General features: G+C 34.4%; 1 protein-coding gene across 4 annotated transcripts in view; it reads left to right on the plus strand.

The window, feature by feature from the left end:
• Positions 1-24,393, plus strand: part of LOC129237684 (ubiquitin-conjugating enzyme E2 H) — a 32,830-nt gene that overhangs the window by 898 nt on the left and 7,539 nt on the right. Inside the window, exon 1 of one of the 4 annotated variants that reach the window (XM_054872569.1) lies at positions 6,152-6,324. The exons of the other annotated variants lie outside the window; for them this stretch is intronic. The gene's annotated coding sequence lies outside the window, so the exon portion shown is untranslated. Of the gene's footprint in view, positions 1-6,151; positions 6,325-24,393 lie in introns of those variants that run through there. 4 annotated transcript variants of the gene reach the window in all.

Raw genomic sequence — 24,393 nt, forward strand, 5'->3', positions numbered from 1 at the left:
GTTCATAAATCCGTGTGATTATTAAAATTATCATTTCATTATACAATGCTTCTTATTTGTTTGTATTTGCTTTCAAATTTCATACGATTACGAACTAGAAACAAAAACAACAATACAGAAGTAAGCAAAACTAAAATGAGTAAAAGCAAATCAGATATATTTTCATCATTCCGTTTTTTGGTATTTTTCGTTTGTTATTAAACTATTCAGTGTGGTAGCTGCGCTTGCTTGTATTTTTACTCCCTTTTTTCTTTGGTCCCTTTTTTAGCTTTCAATTATCACATTTCTCTGCATAATCAGCATATTGGCTGATTTGTTTGGTTCCCCTTTTGTGTTGTTGCTTTGTACTGCATTTTCACAATGTATTCACAGAGAGTGAGAGAATTTATTTTGAAGTACGTTATTTACTCTTTTTGTTATTAGATTGAGCTGTAAATGAATTTATTTTAATTAATGGAATATTGAATCAATGTACTCTTAGTTTAATGAAACATACCGTCTAGTATGTAATTTGTTCTACATTGTTAATCTCATAGCGTGAAATAATTGAAATCAAATCTCAATGGACTTGTGAATGTTTAAATAGTGAACGCACTACACCAGCACTTCAGCTGATTTGGTGTAAAATATTCGCTGCGTCACTAAATGCACTAATGGTCGCAAAACGACTTCGAACAACATTTTTTAATACAATAGCTTCTATTGATTTAACAGACATAGAGAAAACGGTCTAAACACTTAAGCTGGCCACAAACAGCGCACAATTCCCAGCGATTTGGTGCAGCTGGAAGAAAATCGTACGGCAAAGTGCGGGCGCAAATCCCAAGCAATTGAAAATTTTAATTTACCTTGGCTTTGTTGCTAGTTTGTAGCCGAGTTTGTGGATTTTCTCATTTTTTACTGACCGTAGTCGAGATAAGAGTAATCGGTAAAATGACAATTATTAATAAATGATATTTGCTGACAACTTAATATGAGAACGATTGCTCCTATTTTGCAACCATTTTTGAAGTGCAACTTCTAAGCCGTCGATGGACGAGCGAGAGTGGAGAGCTAAATTTCAAGGCCATGCAACGTTTCGGGCATTTTTGTTCCGCGAGAGAGCAAAAAGATATAACGTAGAGGAAAAGGAGAGAGAGAGAGAGCTATACCTTATATATCTTAAGCTAAATACACACCAGGCAACCGTTGAAGCAACGGTTGCAGCAACGTGTTGCCTTTGTTTAAGAAACACGTTGCGACCGTTGCTTCAATCTCAGTATTGTGTATAACTGTGGTGCAGGAAAGGTACAAGCGGAAGATACGTAAAATTAAATTTTTTAAATGATCGACGAAATGCGTAAAATTACTTCTCTTATTATAATTGACGAACTTTTGTACGAAAATGAGGAAGAAGAGATGCAACACAAGAAGAGAAAAAAAATCTGATCCAAAAATTGGCTATTAAAAAAATCGAATTTTCGAACGAGAGGCTGCTGAAAGAACTGAAGGAAAATGAGCCAGCGGACTATAAAAATTACATGAGGATGGACGAAGCTCCGTTTAGAAAATTGTTGGACTTCGTAAAGGCCAAAATAACGAAACAAGATACCATAATGAGAGAGGCAATATCAGCAGAAATTAGACTGACAATAACTTTGCGGTATCTTGCAACAGGAAGCGCTTTTGCGGACTTGAAATTTTTATCAATTTTATTGTATTCATTTTTTAATTGTTCGTATGCTTTTTTTCTAAAATTTTTATTTTTATATTTTTCACTACTCAAATTTTTATATTCGTTAATAAAATTGACATAATTTTCATTATTTTCAATTGCCATTTTTTCCTTTTTCATTTTATTTTACTCCTCACGAACCTTCTTCTTTGCTTGTGTTCAACGAACTGAACGAGTAAAAGCAGTAAACAATGATACACACGAAGCAACGGTTGCAGCAACCTATCCCAAAAATCAAATTTATTTGATATTTCAGGCAACGGTTGCAGCAACACGAAAATCATTTGGCAACACAGCTACACACGAGGCAACGGTTGCTTCAACATGGCCGAGTTGCTGCAACGGTTGCCTGGTGTGTATTTAGCTTTAGATACACTTTAGGCCATTTTTCATGAGTTTTTTCCCTGTAGTTGCTAATTTATAGTGAGAAATAACACTGCCTACTTTTTGGCGCTTGTTTGTTGGCGCAAACTTGTAGGAAATATATTTTTGGTGCCTACTGTTTGGGGCGTTTTTTGTTCCGCATTTTTTGGAGTTTTTTTTTGTGCCTACTTTTTGGTGCTTATTTCCGTTTCCTGGCTAGTGCTTGTGCGTACTATAAAGTGCTCTCACCTCCGGCGTCGGATTTATTGGCATTGCCTTGCGGTAATTTGTGCCGTTGCTGCGGTCCTGGAATCGATGCGTTTGTGCGGGTGATAAACGCTCAGAGTAGTGCGCGTTTTGCCACTGTTTGTGTCCGGCGTTTATCTACACCGGTCGACCCTTTTCCTTTTTTTGTAAATTTTGTCTATTTGTATTCTCTGCAAATGTTGTGAATTTATTTAGATATATATTCTTTCTCTCTCGGATCTCTCCCTCTTTCTTTGTCTGCCTTGAAAGTTTCATTTCTGTTATGTGTACTACGCTACACGCACTTTTTTTTCATCTAAATTCGCTTTTTTTCGCCTTTTTTCTAATGCACAAGTAAATAATTGTATTGACCAATCGTGTCATGGGTTTTTTGTTTCACATGTTAACAGTACGACGATCGCAACGAAATGTTGGTTTTTGGATTTGTGTACAGTGTGCGTGCTATGGACTAGGCACACATCGCTGGAAACTGTGCTCTGTTCGTGGCCCGCTTAATGCTCGCAAAACGACTTCAAACAACATTTCCGTTTAATACAATAGCTACTATTGATGGCTGTCAGGTTTAGGTTGGGGCAACGAATTTGACTGAGAGCAAAATATGTAGATTATGTCTATTTGAGTCTAGGGCGCCACCGTTCATGGACTAACATATAATCACACATAACATATCTATGTATTTTCCTTTCAATAAAATTCGTTACCGCAATTGACTCATTGTGACAGGCCTATTAGAGAAAACGATCTAAGAATTTCGGAAAATGTATTGAGGTTAGAATTAAAGTTAGGTATTAGAGGTGTAAAGATGGAACGGGTATAACTAATTTATTTCATTTTTTTTTTATTTTATCTTATTTTTATTTTGTTTAGCCAATAAACAATAAAAATTCTTAAAGGCAAAAGGCAGAAAAAATAAAATACTTACGAAAAGAATTCGAAGAATACGTAAAGCGATATTTTGAAAATGGCAACTCAATATAAAAAAATATTTATAAATTCTGTTGAGCTCACTTAAGGATCTTGCAATGAAAAAATAGAAAAAAACACCACATGGAAAAACTCTGAGCATCGGTGAGGTCTGGCAGTCATAAAGAAAATCCTCTTAAAGAGTACGAAACAGCCTATAAATCCACAAACTAAATCCAAATTCAGCACTTCTGTAATTGTCCAGCATTAGCTAGAAGTTAGGAAGTTATTTTCACTCTTACAGAATTATCTGGTGTTGGGATGAAAGCTATCCTACGCTTCATAAAAGCATCTAAATGGTTCCAAGAAAAATAAACACTAAGGTTCCCGAGTTACACAGTGGTACCATAATGGACCTACATGGTGGAAGTAAGTTGGCTATTCTAAACCGACTGCCACAAAAATCTTACCTGAGCCAAATCGAAAATGAAAAACAAAGCCAAAATTATCCTACCAGGTTTTTAAGTTTTCAGCAAGCATTTTGATTTCTAGGCATAGAGGTATCTTGATATATACATATGTAGAAAACCTTCAACCTTAAAATCGCAATATTCACCAAGCTATTCGCTGAATCTTCACATCAAAGTAACTTGTAAACAAAGGTTTGTTTATTTGCTGGACTGACGTCTTCGGCTGTAAAAGTCGCGAAAAATAGAGTAGCAAATAAATAAAGCAAATTTATAAATTTCACTTATGAAGTTTTATTAGTTTTTTTTAATCTGAAACAGATTTGAAAATTGCTGAAAATTTGAGTTTCTCAAATTTAGCACAAGTACACGCGCCCCTTACATTATAATAATGAATTAAGTGTGTAAAGCACCACTTCGCTGTTAAATTTGTCTAAACCCATGGAACTTGAAGTACTTTTATCATTTTCTCATGGCAGCCCTGTAGAACCAGCTGCTTGATTGTTTATTGCAACGATTCTGCGCATTGAGCGCACTCCTTCTCTTCTATTAACATTCGTGTTTACATTGGCGCTGAGTACATATAAATACATACACAATAACACTTCCCCTATTACACCTCCAGCTGGTTTCTCAGTTCTATATATGTATGTATGTATTTTTTGTGTCTGCACACACGAACGAACAGAAGTATACAGCTATGCATGTTTGTGTATGTGTGTACTCTTTGCTATTGTATTTTTTGTGTTTATTGAGCACTGTTTTGCTTTTGCGTTTGTTTTTCAACTTTACAAGATTGTCCTTGGCTATTTGCTTTTCCGTCATTTCCCCAGGTTCCATGTGCTGTTGCTGTTTTCATCTGTTTTGTTGTTATTTCTATTATGTTTACTTTTTCCCATACGCATTTATAAAAAGGCAATATACATATCTACACATTATCGCATACAATCATGCAATCTTATGTATGTACTACAATATGCATATACCCTGTAGGAAATATAACTAGTTTCGAATTGGTGTTCACATCGTGTACTCACACGATTTTTTCTTGTCACACCAATTGGTAAATTTTTCACTGCATTGTATTGCGTATGTTCGATTTTTCCACTTCGCCTTCATGTTGTGAAATTTTGAAACTGAGACTTAAGCCTCTGCCAGGTGCATCAAAACATTTATAAATAAAAGAACCTGTGCATGTATTTTTATTACTACAATTTGTATAGGGTGGGCCATGTCAAATTTGCTTTTTGAATCGGCTATAAAAAAAAAACTAATCAATATTTTTTCAAACTTTTTTTTTTTTTATTTTGAAGATTGAAGATTGTCATTTATGAATGGAAAATAATATCGTTCAAATGACTGCCACGGTTGGGCTCCAATTTCATGAATGGCAACTTCGATTTCGTGTTTTAAAGCATCAATCGTCTCTGGATGGTTTGCATAGCATTTGTCCTTATTGGCTGCCCACAAAAAATAGTCCAACGGTCTTAAATCACAGGTCCGAGGCGGGCAATTGATATCGGAATTTCGGCTAATTATTCGGTTTTCAAAACGGTAGCCAAAAGTTCGAGTGTAACTTCAGCAGTGTGACAAGTTGCACCGTCCGGTTGAAACCAAATGTCGTCCATGTCATCCTTTTCAATTTTTGGAAACAACTCGTTGAGCATGTCACAATAACGCTCGCCATTTACTGTAACCGCGGCTCCTCGCTCATTTTCGAAAAAAATGGCCCGATGATGCCGCCAGACCAAAAACCGCACCAAACAGTGACTCGTTGTGGATGCATTTGCTTCTCTACAGTAATGTGTGGATTTTCTGAGCCCCAAATCCGACAATTTTGCTTATTGACTTAGCCACCGATGTGAAAATCAGAAAAGAAGAAGACGACTCACCACTTTGGAAATAGGTTTTCAATATTTCCCAATTTTGTTCAAGCGTATAGCGTCCCATTTCGTAAATGTCAAACCTTAAAGTAAATTATGAACACATTTGACATGTCATTTGTGTTACCATTCTCAAAAACAAGCATACACCCATTATCATCATCTTTTTCATCTTATATGAATTCGTTTTCAATAAAATTTCAGATTATGCTCCTGGCAAATAACTAACAGAACCCTTTAAGCTGTCCACTGTCGTAGTTATTGAATCTGCAAATATAAAATAATGTTGTCAAAATAATTGTGTCGTCATATGAGCATTAGTTTTGAACAAAAAAATCGTTCCTCTAATTTAGGTTTTTAGCTGGTACCGACAGGGTATGTTTGGGCATGCCTCTGACGTTCGTGTGGGTATACAAATGCACTTACAAATATACATACACACATATTTACAAACAAAGAGGGGTTTTGGCATACACAAACATTCAGCTGCTCAACACTGCATAGCAAAGTTCAGTTCAGTGTTTACCGTGCATCGTAACCGAGTCGAGGTGAGCGCTGCGATTCCGAGACGGCGGATTTAGTCCAGTTTGTGTACTCGAATTTTAAGTATCCGCAGAATTAAACTACCTTTTTTTTTGGTGTTTTTTGTCTCTGCTCAATTGCAAAGAAACGACGTGTTGTGCCAAGAAAGAGGAAAAACGCTAAAAATTAAAAATAAAACATAAAGGTAAAAAACAATAACAAATAGTAATATTATGGCACATCCGAAATGATGAAAAAATCGAATCCATTAATAAGCGAGTGTGAAATTGCATTTTTAAATTGCTGGGAATTGAATTTTGTGAAATTTAGTTTTATTTCTGCTGACGTTTGCGTTGCTGATGTTATTTTGTGTTTCATAAGTAAGCAAGCGAGCGAGCAAACTGAATAGCGAATGTCTCACATTTTGTTGTTTGTTTGTTTGTAATATACACACATACATACATACGTATGTAGTGCTCCTGCCTCGCATGGCATGTCTACCTAAACCACATCTATGCAGGTATGTGCATACATACCTGCTCGTACTTGAGGCAGTGTTTTTTTTTTCATTTTTTTAAATTTATTTTTTTGTTTCTGCTAAGTGCTGCACTGTGGTGTTGCTTCATACCTTTGTATATTTTTGAATAAATATTCAATAAGTGCCCGTATCTTTAAACAATATTTGTTTTCCACGCTTTATTTGTATTATTACATTTTCACCCTAACTCGTAAGTTCTGCTCCCTTTTATGGTGATATTTCTGTAAATTTATTTTAGGCCAATGTCATCGTTAAATTTGAAGAATTGTTTAATTGCTTTGTCATAATCAGCTGCAGCAAATACAATTGTAGCAACAACAAAAGCAAGCAAATACAAAAAGAACGAAACGGGGAAAACAAAAACAGAAACACAAAAAAAAAAAAATAAACGCGAGCGAAGACAGAAATCAAAAAGTAAGGAGACGAGCTGACCAACCCAACAAACGGGCAAAGATCAGAGCTGCCAATATTAAAAAAATTTATATGTAAATATATCAGCGCAAAGCCTGCTTGCTTAGATTTTGGAGTTTTGAAAAGAGATTACACCATTTTTTACTGATGATACAATTCGATAATGAGCTCTGGTAAATTTGATGAGCAGGACGAAAAAACAATAAATTTCAAAACTATGTGCGATGTTGGTATGAAGGGAAAAAGGAAAACAATATATCTATCACTCATCTAACACCCCTCTCCCTGTGGACCCAACCTGTCGAAACAGCTAGTTTCCTGGGTCTACCGTTAGATGAGCTAGACGAAGATGACCGGGGTTATACTCGACACTGACGGGGCTTCTATTACTGCTACAATAACAACAACCCTTTTTCGGGCGTTCTTGGAGGGTAATCGAAATGGCAAGTGTGGAGGAGGGCATGTTGATTTTGATGTGATGGAATTCAAAAAGCAAGAACGAAATACACGTTCATATGTTTTTACTAATATGCATGGGCTCGATCATAAGACAGTCGCCAAGGAATGTACCTTCTGTACGTTCCTCAAAAATGTACGGGGAATTTTATACGCTGTTTCAACAACAGTTTCAATGTGTAATCGATCCCCACTTTGTATACAAAATATCAAAAAGTCTTCAAACAGTTGTTGGACACTCGAGTCTGGAAAGACATTTTCGACTTTGGACGTGAGTTCAACATATTTCTATTATAGCTAATGACTTTAGCTTCCAAAAATTCCAATTTTCTATCGACTCATGGATATAATCTTTTAAAAGCGATCCTCGAATAGGTTAAAAAAGGCCAGACACGGGTGCCCAACCGAAGGTTTAAAAAAAGGTGTCACGAAAGGTTAAATATGTAGCGTTTTCATTTACAATTTATTTTGTAGTTCTCTTGTTCGGTTTTGTGAGCTACAGATATTTTTTAGATTCCGCAAGGATTTCGCCTAAAAAGATTTTGCTTATTTCGCTCATCTAGCGATTGTTATAACGAGAATAAATTTAAACGAAATAAACGAAACTTTGTAGTTTCTTGAAAGTATATGGGGAACAAACCTACAAATATACCAAAACACGAATTTTCTAAGTTCTACGCACTCTGTAAAAATACTATTTCTTGAGGGGTTAGGGGTAGTCAGAATTCTTATGTTTGCATATTCTTAAAATATAATACCTTAAAATATAATACCTTAAAAATATTGTGTGAAAATGTGCAGTGAATCCGACAAATACTTTTCGAGTTATTCAACAATTAACAAAGGGCGCTCCGGAGCGTTCCGGGCCATAAAAAAACGTACTACTATTATAGATATAAAAAAAAAAAACAAGAAAAAAAACATCGCTTCCTCTTACATAAATCATATAAATTGTCTAAATATATAAAATATAAATTTTTTTTGAAATATGTCACCCCACCGTCGCTTAGAAAATAAAAACAGATAGTAAATCTTCCCTTCGGGTGAATGCTATAAAAGAACGTATTATATAAACTACAAACGAATTTTCAGGTTTAGGAATTTAGAAAGATGTAGATAGAATTTATTTTATAGATAGTAAATTAAACTATCTTATAGTAGTGTGACAGACGGCTGTTTAGTGAACAGCTGCTTGGTTTATTGGTTAGTTTTGTCAGTAAAAGATGGGTCGCAGTAAAAGAAATCCGAAATATTAAAAAATTAAAATAATTTCGAACGTGTTAGTGCAAATTATCATTGCATCCATACTGTCTCAGGAAAGAGAATAAGAAAGTTGGAGTAAGTTTGATATTAAACAATTTATAGGGTTGTAATTAGGGGTGGGATTATTTTCGAATAATATTCTAATAAACATTATTCGAATAAAACGAATAATACTATTCGTTTCAAATAATTCGAATACCTTACTATTCGAATACCTCACTATTCGAATAGTTTACTATCGAATACCTCACTATTCGAATACCTTACTATTCGAATACCTCACTATATATTCATTTACATCAGGGAGAAAATGCTTTTAAAAATATAAAAATTACATTGGCCCTTCTCATGGTGCATGCACTTGTACATAAACCGATTAGTAGTCCGCTAATCTAAATAAATATTTACCAAAAATATTCGAATAGTGAAGTATTCGAATAGTGATGTATTCGAATAGTAAGGTATTCGAATAGTAAGGTATTCGAATAGTGAGGTATTCGAATAGTGAGGTATTCGAATAGCATTATTCGAATAAACGAATAAAAAATTCGAATAAATATTATTCGAATTACGAATACCTCTCGAATAAAAGATTTTATTATTCGAATAATTTTTATTCGAATAGTCCCACCCCTAGTTGTAATTCATACTATACATATATTAAGTATAGCAGTTGATGCGGATTAATTGCACTTAATTCCTGAGATAATTCCGAATAAAGTTCTTAATCCCGATTCACGCCGCCGTCTGTCTATGCTATAACAGTTATAATACGAACTAAATGATCCCGTGACAGTCGATTCTAGGAAACCGGAACCCGGCCACTGTCACTTCAGCATCATTCCCGTTTAAGTATGAGGAATGTTTATGCTGTTACAATAACAACAACAACATATTATATTATCATTAGTGCTGAAATTTCCATACCAAATAGAATAGATTTCAAAACCAGATACTTTAACTGTAGTCATGGCAACACTAAAAGCTAATCAAACACAAAGTAAAGTCATCTACTACAGATTCTGAATAGTGTTTGTGTTTTTTTTTTCTTGCTATTGCTGCAGCGCATGAGTGTGTGCACTTTTAATTTTGTTGCCTACATTTTTGTTCCCTGCAGGAAATTTAGAAACGTAGAGAATTTTGAATTTCGGATGTCGGTGAAATACCATTTTTTCTTATAGCGGTCGCCCCTCGGTAGTCAATGGCAAACCTGCGAGTGCATTTCTGCCATGAAAAAGCTACTTATAAAAATATCGGAGTCGGCTGGAAATTGTATATTAGATCGCTCTATTTGTGGAACAACATCAAGACGCACACCACAAGTAGAAAGAAAAGCTCGGCCAAACGCCCAAAAAGAGTGTGCGCGCAAATTATTTATATTTATAATTGGCAGCGAGAATTATAAGATGGAATCATTTCGGAAAAATTTAAGTAGCGCATAGCAAAACGTAAGAATATTTTCTGCACTCTCTCGAATCGATTTATATGAATACGGTCTCCAGATAACAACTGCGTATTCCAATTTAGACCGAACAACTGAAGAGTATAGAATCTTGAGTGTGTAAGCGCCAGGGAATTGCGAATAATGACGTCTAACAAATGTCAGCATAGCAAGTGACTTTGAAGTAACATAATTTATATGTATAGTAAAATTTAACTTTGAATCAAAAAACACTTCTAAGTCCTTATATTCGTCGACAGATTGAAGAGTGATATTAGCTCAATGGTACGATGTAATAGGTGGTCTGAGCAACTTAGAAAAAGTTATTTTGCGAAATTTGTTGATGTTATGGGAAAGGCGATTCATTATACATTTATTAAGTTCTGACTATTCGATAAAAACTTATTAAATATTAATGTAAGTGCAGTCTCAAAAGACGCACAATTTTTAAGTAAAATTACCGAGCGACCATCCAAATCAGTCAGAGAAGATTTTTTAATTTTTTAACACCTCCATAATGTCATCATTCGTAAGTATGAGAGAACCAAAGTCGAAAACTGAAAATAATATCGTTCCTACGACAGTCAGTTTTACGTAACCGGAACGTAACCTCTGAAGTTTTTAAACGAGTGAGTTGGCGTGTGGGTAAACTTTTATACGCGTACAACATTTGCATGAAATAATCTTCAAACATTAAATTATATAGACTGTACTATCGATTTAAATAAAAATTTGATGCATTTTTGTGAATTTTACGTGAGTTTTTTTTGAAAAACTTTCCTATAGCTCTTAAAAATCTTCTTCACAAAATCAAAAAGCTCTTATTTGCAAACGAAACTAACCATATTAGCGAAAATTTACGGAAAATTTAGAGCTTTCGTCACTGAGCTAAGCATCTTCAACCGGAAAGTGGTCTTAAACCACTTCTGAACAGAATACGGAATATTCCTGTCGTTTTATAGACAAGCTGACATACCCCTCCACAAATATTCTATATAACTCGCTCGCCACTGCTAAAAAGTGAGCCGCATGAAAAAACTTTCAGCAAATTCCATTCTCTATCTACTGCTAGAATGTTCGAAATTCATCTTATTAAAAATCAGTTAAAAAGACAAATTCACCTACCCTGGAAACTAACTGATATCTTATTCATTAACGCTTTGACTAAACTAAAAAAACAAGAAACTACTGCATCGTCCCACACCCAACACTTTTTGGAAGCAACACAACCTTTTAAAAATAAAAGTTGGAGTTGTATGTATATACCCGCATCCAAATCCAAAGATAATGTCACTTCCGCGATTGTAGATGAAAATTGCAACACGATTTCAATGCAAACGCAAAGGCTATGCTCTGTGCATTAAATCAATGCCATAACCCGAGGCAAAATCAAATTAATGTCCATAAAAGATAAACTTAATGCGAAAAATTCTAAAATCAATCTTATGTGTACTCTTGAACACGAAACTATACATGGAAATGAGAACGCCGATCGAGCAGCCAAATCCTTATCAATTATCCAATTATCAGCAATCCATCCTCATAAATTATTAAACTCGAAAAAAAAAACACCAACTTTCAGTCTCATGCGATTCAGTCAGTTACTGCATTAGCAGCCGTATTCATCGCACGACACCACGTTCGTGGAGCATATTTGGCAAAATGCAATTGGCAAAATGTTATTTGTTCAAAACAGAAAATGGCTTCATTAGTTGAAGTTTTTCCTGCTGGGTTTAGTGTTATAATACACTTGTGCATACACATACAGATGCTTGTTATTCGTGTTTTCATCTTGATATTCCAGTGAGGGGTATTCGGGGAATAAAATCGAAGATAGAAGGCAATTAAAATAAAATAATAAAATATAGAAAAAGACAAAACTCAATTTCCAAAACTTTTAAAAATAGGAAAGCAATGTACTGAAAATGCAACAAACAAAATGCGCTCATACTCGCTGTCGCCGAAAATAGGTGCGAGGCAGAAATAGAAGAACTAGAAAGAGAGCACGCGTTGAGAAAGTGAAATACTTGATTGAACAGCTGAGCGGAGGATTAATGAAATTAAAATAACAATAAAAATAGAATTGCGATATAAAATAGAAATATTTGGTGGAACGCAAAAACAATGCAATGTAATGGCAAAAGTGTGTATTTCTCCTCTGTCATATACTCGAAGTGTACCTAAATGCACACATACATATATAGCCATAGGAACCCACATCATCCAGCCTCTCCATCTTGAACTGCGACCGCTCGATTTGCTCGCTACGAATCTGTATGGGCGCGTGGGATGGTGGATCTGTCTTTTCAGCCATATAAATCATGCGTTATTTAATTTTGCAATTAAATTATTAAATTACTTTTATGATGAACATGAACTTCTCACTCAGCATGAGCAAGAATACACACAGATGAGAAGGTGACAAATAAAAAAACAAGATGAATGATGGTTACTGTTTACGGAAATTGTTTAAGTTTTGTACAAGTTTTCAGATAGTCGCACAAATTTATAATTATTAGATGTGCATTTGTATCTGCATTTATATAGATGTGAAAATGTATTTTTTTTTATATGTATACACACACACACACACACACACACACACACACACACACACACACACACACACACACACACACACACCAATCTACTATATACCATATGCATGTAGCTGTCTGACAACTCTTCTTCCTTTATCTTGGTCAATTTGGTTCTTTGTTCACTACTCCACTCCAATGCTCCACTCTCCGCTTGCAACAACAAACTCCAACTGCTGTTTGTTGCGCATATGTTTGTATTGTTTTTTGTGTTGTTTTTTTTTTTGTTTTTCTTCAGTTTTATTATTTTTGTTCTTTTTGTCTGTATTGTTGTTTTTGTTTATCTGCGCCTTGGCAGCGGTGTGCGATGGAGCATATAAAAATGGGTGAGTTCAATCACTTTGGCCCACTCCACTGTCGGAGCAGTGCCTGAACAAGCAAGCACATGCATGCACGCATACACACATTCATACATACAGTGCTATTCGCTTATAGAGACAGAGGCGTGCTGTTGGTAAAAGTGTGTGTGTGTGCGTGTGTGGATAATCAAGTTGAATGCCCAGTGGCGTTGCACTTTGAGAACGCCGTGAAAATTGGTGTACTCGTAGATTTTCGCACAATTTGGTTCCACCAAAAAAAAAAAAAATTAAAATTGTAAAATGTTTCTCAAATCATAAACTGTCGCTATTGAGACTAAGTTAGCGTGCCACACTGAAATTTTTTTACTACAGACGTATGTATTTCATTTTTGACCAAAATCTGCACTCGTCAAATTTGAATGTGTGTTTTCTTTAATCGACTTTATTGAATTCAATAACTTGAGACTAATTAAATTAAACAGAAGTCTCAACCACTAATTCATATTTGTAGAATATTCTTCTTTCCATCCTTTGAATTGTCGACTCATTCGCACGAGTATTTCCACAAAAAAAATCACGAGTTTTGGAATGCACCTAATTCTCTTTTTACACGAGTTCAATTTAAAATGATTTAAAAAGAAAAAAAAATTATTTATTTATACGAATGGTTTTGTTTCAACACGGTTTTTAATATTTTATGATTTTTTCTTGAATCTAATAGAGCAAATGGAGTGAGATTTTTCGACGCATGTACAAAGCATTTAAATTAGGCTAGGAAAAGTCTCTGAGACTCGGTTGATTTTGCTCTCCCCGTTTAATAATTTATTTCTTATAATATACTAGCTTTAACCCGCGGCCCAGCTCGCGTAGTAGTAGTTTTGAGAGATTTAGGATATGTACATATGTATATAAAAGAATTACAAACAATAATTTCATAGAAAATAATTTTTTATTAATAACCATAATATTACAATACCCGGCATCCGTTGCTATGCCTCGTTGAATAAAATCAAAACAACGAATCAGAAAAATATCAAGCAAAATTATTTTTATTAATTTTCTATCTCAAACCGTTTTTGAACTTTGCATTTGGGTCATAGTTGAGCAGCTTATGCGGATTATGAAGTCTAGAGTGTGATATAAATAGTGGGAAATAGGAAAAACTAAGATTTTTTAGATTAAATTTAAGCAAATATTCGATTATTAGTGACGAAAGAGAGTGGTGGCGCGGCCTGGGGGCTGTGGGAAGGGAATTCCATCTTAAAAACATGCCTATAACCTTCATTGGGTGAAAATATGAATGTATAAAAATGTTTACGTCATTTGGTGTTGTCGTTTCGTAGTGATGCGCGGACAACGCACAGACATTCACCTTTATAGTATAGATTTAATGAATTAAAATGTGTGTAAGCACGAAATAAATTGTTAAGTAAACTCTAAAAAAAATTTTAAAATATTGCTTTCACCTAATTGTCTTACACGACAATGTATGTTGTTCTAAAAGTTCGACCATTTTTATAATAAGTTTTCTTTAATGTAAACGTGTTGTTCCATCGTAAAAAATTGTTTAGCCAGATGACAAATGTCAAAGATGGCATAAGAAAAGGTACCGCCTAAGAATTTTTCACTACTGCCATCTAACCATTACTTTTGAAATACCCTTTACAATCATTCTTATATGGCATAATTATTCTCCTGCAAACCATGTGCTGTGTAGTTGCCATATATTTTGGCAAACATTAAAAAAAAATTCTCAAAAATTCGTATCAGGTGAGTCTGCGACGCATCCTACAGCTAAAAAATGAATAATCAAATTCTCAGAGATGAGAGTTCGAGAGCTCGGTGACGAAAGGTTTTTTTTTTTTTTTTGAAAGCAATTATATGCAATGCCGCAAAATTAATCATCCAATTTTGTTTTTGAAAAAATGATTTGAAATGATGGAAATCTTTATTTTGACCTCTACACGCTCCATTGTTCATCTCTTTGTATGCTGTAGTTGTCTAGTTCACAAGTGTCAAATAAGATTGACGTACGACGTCATTTGCAAAAGTTATAAATGTTCCGATAAAGAGTGATTAATTGTGCGCCACCTTGTATTAATGAAAATTTTTGAGTTGGCTTTAGTATAATTAAAGTAAAAATATGAATAAAAATGAAGTATTTCAGTTCAATGTTAATGATGGCGATGGAGGTTATTGCGCTTGTGTGTAGTAAACATGCATATGAAATTCTAATTTTTGGTTCAATGGTTTTAACGTGGAAAGGAGTTCTACTCAAAAATACTAGAATTAGCGTAGCCGGAGTTAGACTGATGAGGATTATTATTTTTTATTTTGCTGATAGTAGTTCTATGCAAAAAACCCACAAGGACTCCTACGTTTCCACGACAGTCGGTTCTACGTTACCGAAACGACCCGGATTTATATCCGGCCAAGGACTGTCACTCCAGCAGCATTCCCCGTATGTAAGTATGGGGAATGTTTATGTTGCTACAACAACAACAACAAGGACCCCTTTGTAAAGATTATCGAAGCCCTACAATACACTTATAAACCGAGACCGGTTTGGCTCTTAATAACTTTATTATTTTTTGTGATACCTTTTATATCATTCTTTTCAAGTTTCGATGAGTTATGGTACGTGTATAGCATAATTTTTTCTACGACGCTTTTTTCCATAAAACACAGAGTTTATATTTTCAAAAATGTTTCTTATTCTAAACTTAAGCAACACATACTCCATTTTTAAAAACATCCTTCCAGTGAACGTCTTTGCATACTACATATATATTTGGGTTTTCCCCAAGGGCGGTTTGAAATGGAATAAAATCAGGCCTGTGTGTGTAGGGTGCGTGTATTAACGAAGCTCAGTCTTTTATTTATTTATTTATTTATATATATATATTTTTTTTATTTATTTATTTATGTACAATTATTGATCTTAAGAATAGTTTACATAATTATGCCCTAGATAAAAGAGTAAACAATAAAATTAAAATTATTTATATTTTTTTTTAATTTTTAATTTTTAATTCCAATTTACGGCACTCCCAACGACTTTTGTGTTATCGTTCCCATGACAGTCGGTTCTACGTTACCGAAACGACCCGGATTTATATCCGGCCAAGGACTGTCACTTCAGCCACATTTCTCAAAAATGAATGGGGAAGGTTTTATGCTGTTAAAACAACAACATATTCGTAATAAATTTGTAACATTCCAGAGTGCTACTCAATCGTTTAATTTCCCATGGGGATTTGATTTTTTTATCTTTTTAACTTCGAGTTTTTTGCGACTTTTTTTGTAGAATTGGTTGTATAAAATTATTATCCAAGAAGCTGCAAGAAGTCCGCTAAAGCACATAAGTATACTTGGTATTTTTAAATTTTACATTTTTAGTACCTGGCCCGGCCTTTACTGGGCTAAACACAGTTTGCCTCTTCGAGCCTTTTCCCAATTTGGTCACTGTGTCATCTTTTCCTGGGCCATATAACAGTTCTTCACTCGTCATAGCAGCTTCCAAAATATCGATTTGCCCACGTAGCATTCTTGACGTTGTTCCACAAGTGGAAGAACCTACAGCTTTAAGCCGACTCCAAACGGCAAATATTTTTTATGAAGAGCTTTTTCATGGCAGGAGCTTAAATCTATTAATAATCTATATAAATATCTGTTTAAAATTCACAATTTTCTTCGTATTTTCCTGTTCATGTAGCCACTTATCTTGGCCTTAGCCTTCACTTCCTTTCGATTAAAAACCAGGCACTTCTTTGCTCAATAAGACCAGATATATTTTCGGTCTATCCTCAACCTCTTTGATAGTTTTTCTTAAAGGTTACTGAGATTGCTTTTGAAAAACTTTAAAACATTATTTTCTCACAATTTCAGTTCGATTTTTCGCCATTATTAAGGCCATCCGCACTGTACACTGTGTTATTTGTCGGCTAATCATTGTTGCCTGATCGTTTCGCCCTTAAATTCTGTGCCGAGCAAATCGGCTCGTCATTGGCTATTCATAGAATATTCAAAAACGGATGAACACAACATTGCCGACCACTAAACGTTGTGCACGCGTTTTTTATTTAAATACTTCCGTGAAAGAAGAAGAAAAATTTAAAAATGTGCGATTCAACAGTGAAATTTGTTGAAATGATAGAATCATACCCATGCTTGTATAATAATACCCTGCAGGAATATTCTCGAAAGGATATTGCCGAGAAAACATGGTCAAAAATATCTCAACAAATGCAATTGCCAGGTATGTATGTCAATTAAATTGTTGAATAAACCAAACGAGTGGTAATGCGAACAGTGGCGAAGGCACATTTGAACATTTGGTGATTAGAAATAAAATGCCAAATAATTTCTCAAAGATTCGAAGATTGCGTATTAGTGCTTTTTTCGGATGCTGGTATAATACATCATCCCTCTGGCGCATAAAAGTGTTCAAACCCGAAAGCGAATTCGTGTCAAAAAAATTTGTAATTTTTAATGTTTATGCCAAATATGCACTCGTTATTGTAGTGAGCTCTACTCAATCTATAATTGAATATGCGCCCAAATTTCGTTCCGCATACGGTCGCATAATACATATTTTTCTTCAAATCGGAAACCCTGCGTTTGCTACGAAGTAGTGTTTAAATTTGGGCGACTGTATTTCAGTGCTTCTTTCCAACCCAAGTTGGAGTTCAGAAATCCGAAAAATTCCTCTATCGCCGTTTCGCCCTGCGAGCCTACTCTCTATCCAACCGCATCACAGTAGCCCGACAATATTGCCGAATGATAATTTTTTTAATTATAATTCACCGATCCAAAATTTAAGAATTTTTGGTTAACTGCCTACAAGTCGTTGATCTTCCGTCTTTCGCGGCTTGTCATTTTCATTTCACCTGCACCTACACCATACATGTTTTTCTTATTTTATACATTTTTTTTAAATACATTTTTTTTATATTTTTTTATAAATAAATTTATTTATAAATGTTTGTTCCTATTTTTATATAATTTTTATTATTTTTTTTATAATTTTTATTATATTTTTTTATAATTTTTATTATTTTGTTTCTATATTTTTTTATATTATTTATTATTTTTTATGTTTTTTTTTAATTATTTCATGAACTTTTTTTTTATTTTTTATACATTTTGTTTTTTATATCTTTTTAATGCATTTATTTAATTTTTTATAATTTTTTTTTATTTTTTTATAAAATTGAATTTTTTATCTGTTTGTTTTTATAAGTTTTAGATTATTTTTTTTTATTTTTATTTTATTATTTTTTTATAAATTTTAATTTTGAAAATATTACCGAGTGATAATTTTTTAATTATAATTCACCGATCCAAAATTTAGGAATTTTCGGTTAACTGATCTTCCGTCTGTCGCGACTTTTCATTTTATCATAATAATTTCTGTTTTTACTCATCATTTTATCATATTATTATAATTTTTTATTTTATTTTTTTATAATTTTTTTATTTTTATTTTTTTATAGTTTTTGTTTTTTATTTCTTTTTAATTTTTTTATATTTTTTATTCTTTAATACATTTTTTTTTATCTTTTTATACTTTTTTATTTCTCTTTAATTTTTTTATATTTTTTTATTCTTTAATACATTTTTTTATTTTATATTTTTTTTACTTTTTTAAAAATTTTAATTTTTTATTTGTTTGTTTTTATATTAGGAGGTTGAATTAGTTTTAAAGGTGACACACAGATGGCGCTATTTATCACTTTATCGCGTTGGCAATACTGAATATATATTCATGACAAAGCCTCATCCCTAGGCTTTGTTTATCAGTATCTGTCATTTCGCTGAAGTATAAACAACGCAGTGTTTTCGTGCTCCGAGTATGTCAACTTTCGTGCCGTCGAAACGCAATTTGCGGGAAGCTTTGCTTTTCTGCTTCAATTTGAAAAAAAAATACAGCCCAAGCCCGTGAATTGCTGCAGGAGGCCTACCCAGACCATACTCCGTCGATTTCAACATGTGAGTACTGGATTCGTCGATTCAAAAGTGGTGATTTTCACACCGAAGACAAGGAGCGTCTTGGCCAGCCCAAAAAGTTCGAGGACGCGGATTTGGGCCAATTGGTAAACGAGGACTCGTGCCAAACCCAAGAAGAGCTTGCTGAATCATTGGGCGTTGATAAATCAACCGTTTGCAAGCGTCTAAAAGCGATGGGAATGATCCAAAAGCAAGGACATTGGGTCCCGTACGAGTTGAAGCTGCGCGACGTCGAACGGCGATTTTTTACGTGCGAATTGCTGATCGAGCGACAAAATCGGAAGGGTTTTTTGCATCGGGTGGTGACTGGCGACGAAAAATGGATCCACTACGATAACCCAAAACGCAAAAAATCATGGGGTTTGCCCGACCACGCATCAACGTCGACGACCAAGCAGAATATTCACGGCAAGAAAATCATGCTCTGCATTTGGTGGGATCAGGTCGGCGTCGGGGGATCGTTACCGACTGCAATTGATGCGTTTAAGCCGGGCATTGAAAGAAAAACGGCCGGAAAAAGGCACGACAAGGTTATTTTGCAACATGACAACGCTCGGCCGCATGTTGCTCAACCTGTCAAAAAATACCTTGGAACGCTTGGCTGGGAAGTGTTACCCCACCCGCCGTATAGTCCAGACATAGCTCCCTCCGATTATCATTTGTTCCGGCATATGAGTCTCGATTTGGCGGACCAGCGGTTCTCCTCGTACGAGGCTACCAAAATATGGGTTGAGTCATGGATAGCCAAGCAGCGGCCAGAATTTTGGAGAAACGGCATCCGGAAATTGCCCGAAAGATGGGCGAAAGTTGTAGCTAGCGATGGCCAATACTTCGAATACAATATTTTGTACCGTTTTTTCACAATAAAGCCCCAAATCTTCGAAAAAAAACCTTTAAAACTAATTCAACCTCCCAATAATTTTTAGATTTTATTTTTTTAATGTTTATTTGTTTATAAATTTTAATTTTTAATTTTTTTAAAATATTAAAATATTGTTTATACTACACTTAAAGCTTCAAATGTTCTACAACATTAAAAAAAGACTCAAAAAATGTCTATAAAAATTTCAAAGCTCTTGATTATTTTTAACAAAATTTCTAAAACTCGTAATGTGCATAATCTCGGCAATGAAAAAAATTATCAAAATCAACGCGCATTTTAAGCCACTTTAAACTAGCACTGTATTGTATTGAATGGGTTACAAAACTACATTTCTAAAATAATTTTTTTAAAAAATTTCAGGAAAAGGTTTGAAATTTTAATGAAAAGTTTTCAAATTTTTTTTAATTTTGTACACGTTTGGAACTCTGAATTAAGTTTTTGTTGTAGAACGAACTATATTTTTATAAAACAAAATGTTGATGATGTTGTTGTAGCAGCATGCACATTCCCCATAAATATTTGGGTAATGCTGCTGGACTTGGCCGGTTATACATAAATCGGGATCGTTCCGACACCTTAGAACCAACTTTCGTGGAAACGGTCAAAGCTTTGTAATAAGTCGCGCTGCTATTTCTGTGAACTCAGGTGTATGTAGATTCTTGCAGCCCAAATTGCCACCGCCGTTTCTTCAACAATTAGGACACCGATTGTGCACTCGTAAATAAACTGATTTTCTATTTTTACCTCATTATTTTACAGTTTCTGAATGCAAAGAAAAGTGGAGAAATATTCGAAATAATTTTGTGCGGAGTTTAAAATCATCGAAGGCAAAAAAGAAATATTATTTGCATGATCGTTTGCAATTCGTAAGGGAATATATAAAACCAGTAAAACGTTCAGGTTCAGCAGCGAATGGCGGTAATATAAAACTAGACGACGGGGATCATTTACGAGAAGATGTAGAAGTGGCCGTACACACTGAAGAAAATTCGCATGATTCGGTTGGCGAAGCACAGAAGGTGAAAAAAAGAAAGAGAGGCGCTACGGAAGATGGAGATATTACCAAAGAAACTTTAGTGCAGTTAGTTAAATCGAGAGAAAACGGGAGAGCGCTGGATGATGGTCGGCGGATGTTTCTGTTGAGTCTTTTGTCAGATGTGGAAAAACTAAGTTACGAAAACTACACGCAGTTTCGCATAAACACCCTTGTCAGCCTTCAAAGGTTTATGACGGAGCAAGTAAAATCGACAAATCAGAATTTTCATTCAGAAGAGTCACAGATGATGCACATTCCATCTTGCAGCATCTCTAGGGTCAGCTCTACTGCTATTTCGTCAAATGATGCGTGAACCCCTGCAACATAAACTGCCTGCAATAGGCGACAGAATAGGAGTCAATAAGGTGGACATATTTTACTAAGAAAATTGGTTCATTCATAAGGTGTTCTTTTTTGTGTTTTTTTTGTTTTTTTTTTTGTTTTTTTTTGTTTAATGTTATCCAATAAGTTATATATATACCGTCACTCGCATTACATCAGCTTTCAACTAAACTTTCGAGTAATTTTCGGAAAGTTCTTCTGTACCAATGAAAAACTGCTTTCAAATCTTATCTAATCTAATTTTATCCAACATCTTCGGCTCTCAATTTGCTGACTTCGAAGATGAACACATACAAGCATTTACTCGAAAAAGCTACTATGATTAGCCAATAAATATGCAGGAGGCCTAACTTTTAATTGATTACCATATAATGGGTACATTCGGAGAGTTTCCGAAATTTGCTGTTGGATACAACCTTTTTTAAAGGCTACAGTAAAAGTATTGTACTTTACTTACTTTACTTCACTTTACGAAAGTAGATAGTGCAGATTATTACTATTTTTTATTTATTTATTATTCATTAGCTCATATCAAATTTAACACTCCTTGATGGTGGGCTTCACCCCACATGTCTGAGTTATCAGGGTCACTGTTGTGGAAAATTCCGTTTCGAGAAAAACAACAAAGGAGCAAAACTTATTTTAAAGATCTCTAAGGAAATGTAGGGTTTTCCAATAAGAAGTGTTGTTTTGATATTCAAAGAAAAATGCTATTTTTTAATATAAATGATCGGATGTTTATTTCATTGTAAAGAGGAAAGTATGCCGTTAATAGTGGAAAATAACATCAGACAAATAACCACCACGACCACGCTTACAGGACAATATCCTTTTCATGAAATTTCTCATAACCGAATTGCAAAGTGGCTGCCCTATGTCCTCGATAGCCTCACGAATTCCATCTTTAAGGTCTTCAATCGACCCTGGTCTGTTGGCGTAGACCTTCTCTTTCACGTGGCTCCAAAGAAAAAAGTTCCAAGGTGCTAAATCACAAGATCTTGGTGGCCAATTATGATCACCTCTTCGAGAGATAACCAACGCGGTCTGGAAACTTTTCCCGTAAAAGATCAATGGTTTCGTTGCTTGTGTGGCAGGTAGCGCCGTCTTGTTGAAAATAAACGTTGTCCAGATCAGTACCGTCCAATTCCGGCCATAAAAAACCGTTAATCATCTCTAGATAGCGCAATCCTATTCAAAATAGCACCTGTTATTGGAAAACCCTTTACTTCAGAATTAAGCAAAAAAAATTGAGTTTTGGAACAGTTGATGTAGAAATGTAAATTAAAATCTACCAAAATTAAATTAAAAATGTACTAAAACAATTTAAAACCATATAAAAATCAATTAAATCCACTAAACTAGAAAGTTTTGGAGCTGTGAAAATAAATTGTGAAATTTTGAAAGATTGTGAATTATTTCGGATGTTGTTGGTATTTTTATTGTTTCTTTTTTTTGATTGTTGTTGGTATTTTTATTGTTGTTGTTGTTATTTTTTATTGTTGTTGCTGTTCTATTATTATTGTTGTTGTTGTAACAGCATAAAATGTTCCCCAGAAATGTTTGTGTTATTGGTAAATGGATTGTGCGATCGAGAGATGATTAACAATTTTTTATGGCCGGAATTGGATGGGATTGATCTGAGCAACGTTTATTTTCAACAAGACGGTGCTACGTGGTTTCGAGGCACCATTGATCTTTTACGGGAAAAGTTTCCGCACCATGGTGGTCATTTGCCTGATATTATTTTCCACTATTAACGGCATACCTTCCTCTTTGTAATGAAATAAACATCCGATCATTTATAATAATATTAAAAACTAGCATTTTTCTTTGAATATCAAAATAACACAACACCTCTGTTTGGAAAACCCTATACTAAGCAAAAAACAGCAGTAGTAGAAACTCGAACTTGAAAGCCCCTCTATGTACATATGCGTTTAACACAGCAAACAAAGAAATTAGTTGCAAGTCATTATCACTTCTTTGTTTTCATAGGAAAATACGCTGTTAAAAGGATTAGCCAACTAACACCACCGAAAGAGTGATTGGGCTTGTAAACTCGTGTTGCTGTCGCTGCCGCTGTCAATGAATCACATTTCACATAATTGTCGGCTGATATTACTTGTTATTTATGCCCATGCATATGTATGTGGGCAAATTATTGTAATTAATAAAACAAAATAATGGTAAATCAGTATTAGCTACTTAAAGCAGTTTTACACTGTGCTCGCACATCCATACATACATACATATGCATGTATATATGTAAAGTGAGTTAGAATGCGGTTAAACGTATAGACACTGAAAGCAAGCAGAACTATTCATAATGCATACATATATATTACATACAAAAGATGTATGTATGTATTTATGCAATGTGGCGCAAAATTAATCATCCTATCGGAAGATTTATAATTTTTGTAAATGCCGTCGTACGCCAATCATATTTGACACTTGAGAACTAGACAGCTGCCGTTTATAAACAAAGCGCGTAAAGGTCAAAGATTTCCATCACCCCAAATGGTTTTTGTTCTTTTTTTAGTAAAAAAATTATTCCAATTCTAAACTAGATGATTAATTGTGCACCATATTTATATGAGTGTGCCTGCATAGAATTAGCTAAGCAACACAAAGCAAATACTCGTACTTGTTTTTTTATTACTCAGAATAAAATAAATCACGTAAGTTGCGAAAAAGGCTAGAAAAATGTCAGAAAGAGAGAACTAAAACTCCGAGAGTAGATAACTAAGACTAAAAATGCTTAATAAAGTATGAAAATGGTAGTCTGGTTGCAGCAATGTAACGTTATGAAAATCAGCTCTCGACCTTGTGCCGTGTAATTTCTGTTTGTTTCAAAATATAAATGGACTGATTACTGAAACAAGCAGCTTGTCACTGACTCAAGTGAGTAGTGTGAGCGACTTCTTTCTTTCATCTGTAGGGGTTTATGTTCGTGCGCGTTAATACAATGTTTGCCGAATACTTTAACTCTCTAACTG

Source organism: Anastrepha obliqua, chromosome 2 (genome assembly GCF_027943255.1).
Source record: "Anastrepha obliqua isolate idAnaObli1 chromosome 2, idAnaObli1_1.0, whole genome shotgun sequence".
NCBI classification, from domain to species: Eukaryota; Metazoa; Arthropoda; class Insecta; order Diptera; family Tephritidae; genus Anastrepha; species Anastrepha obliqua.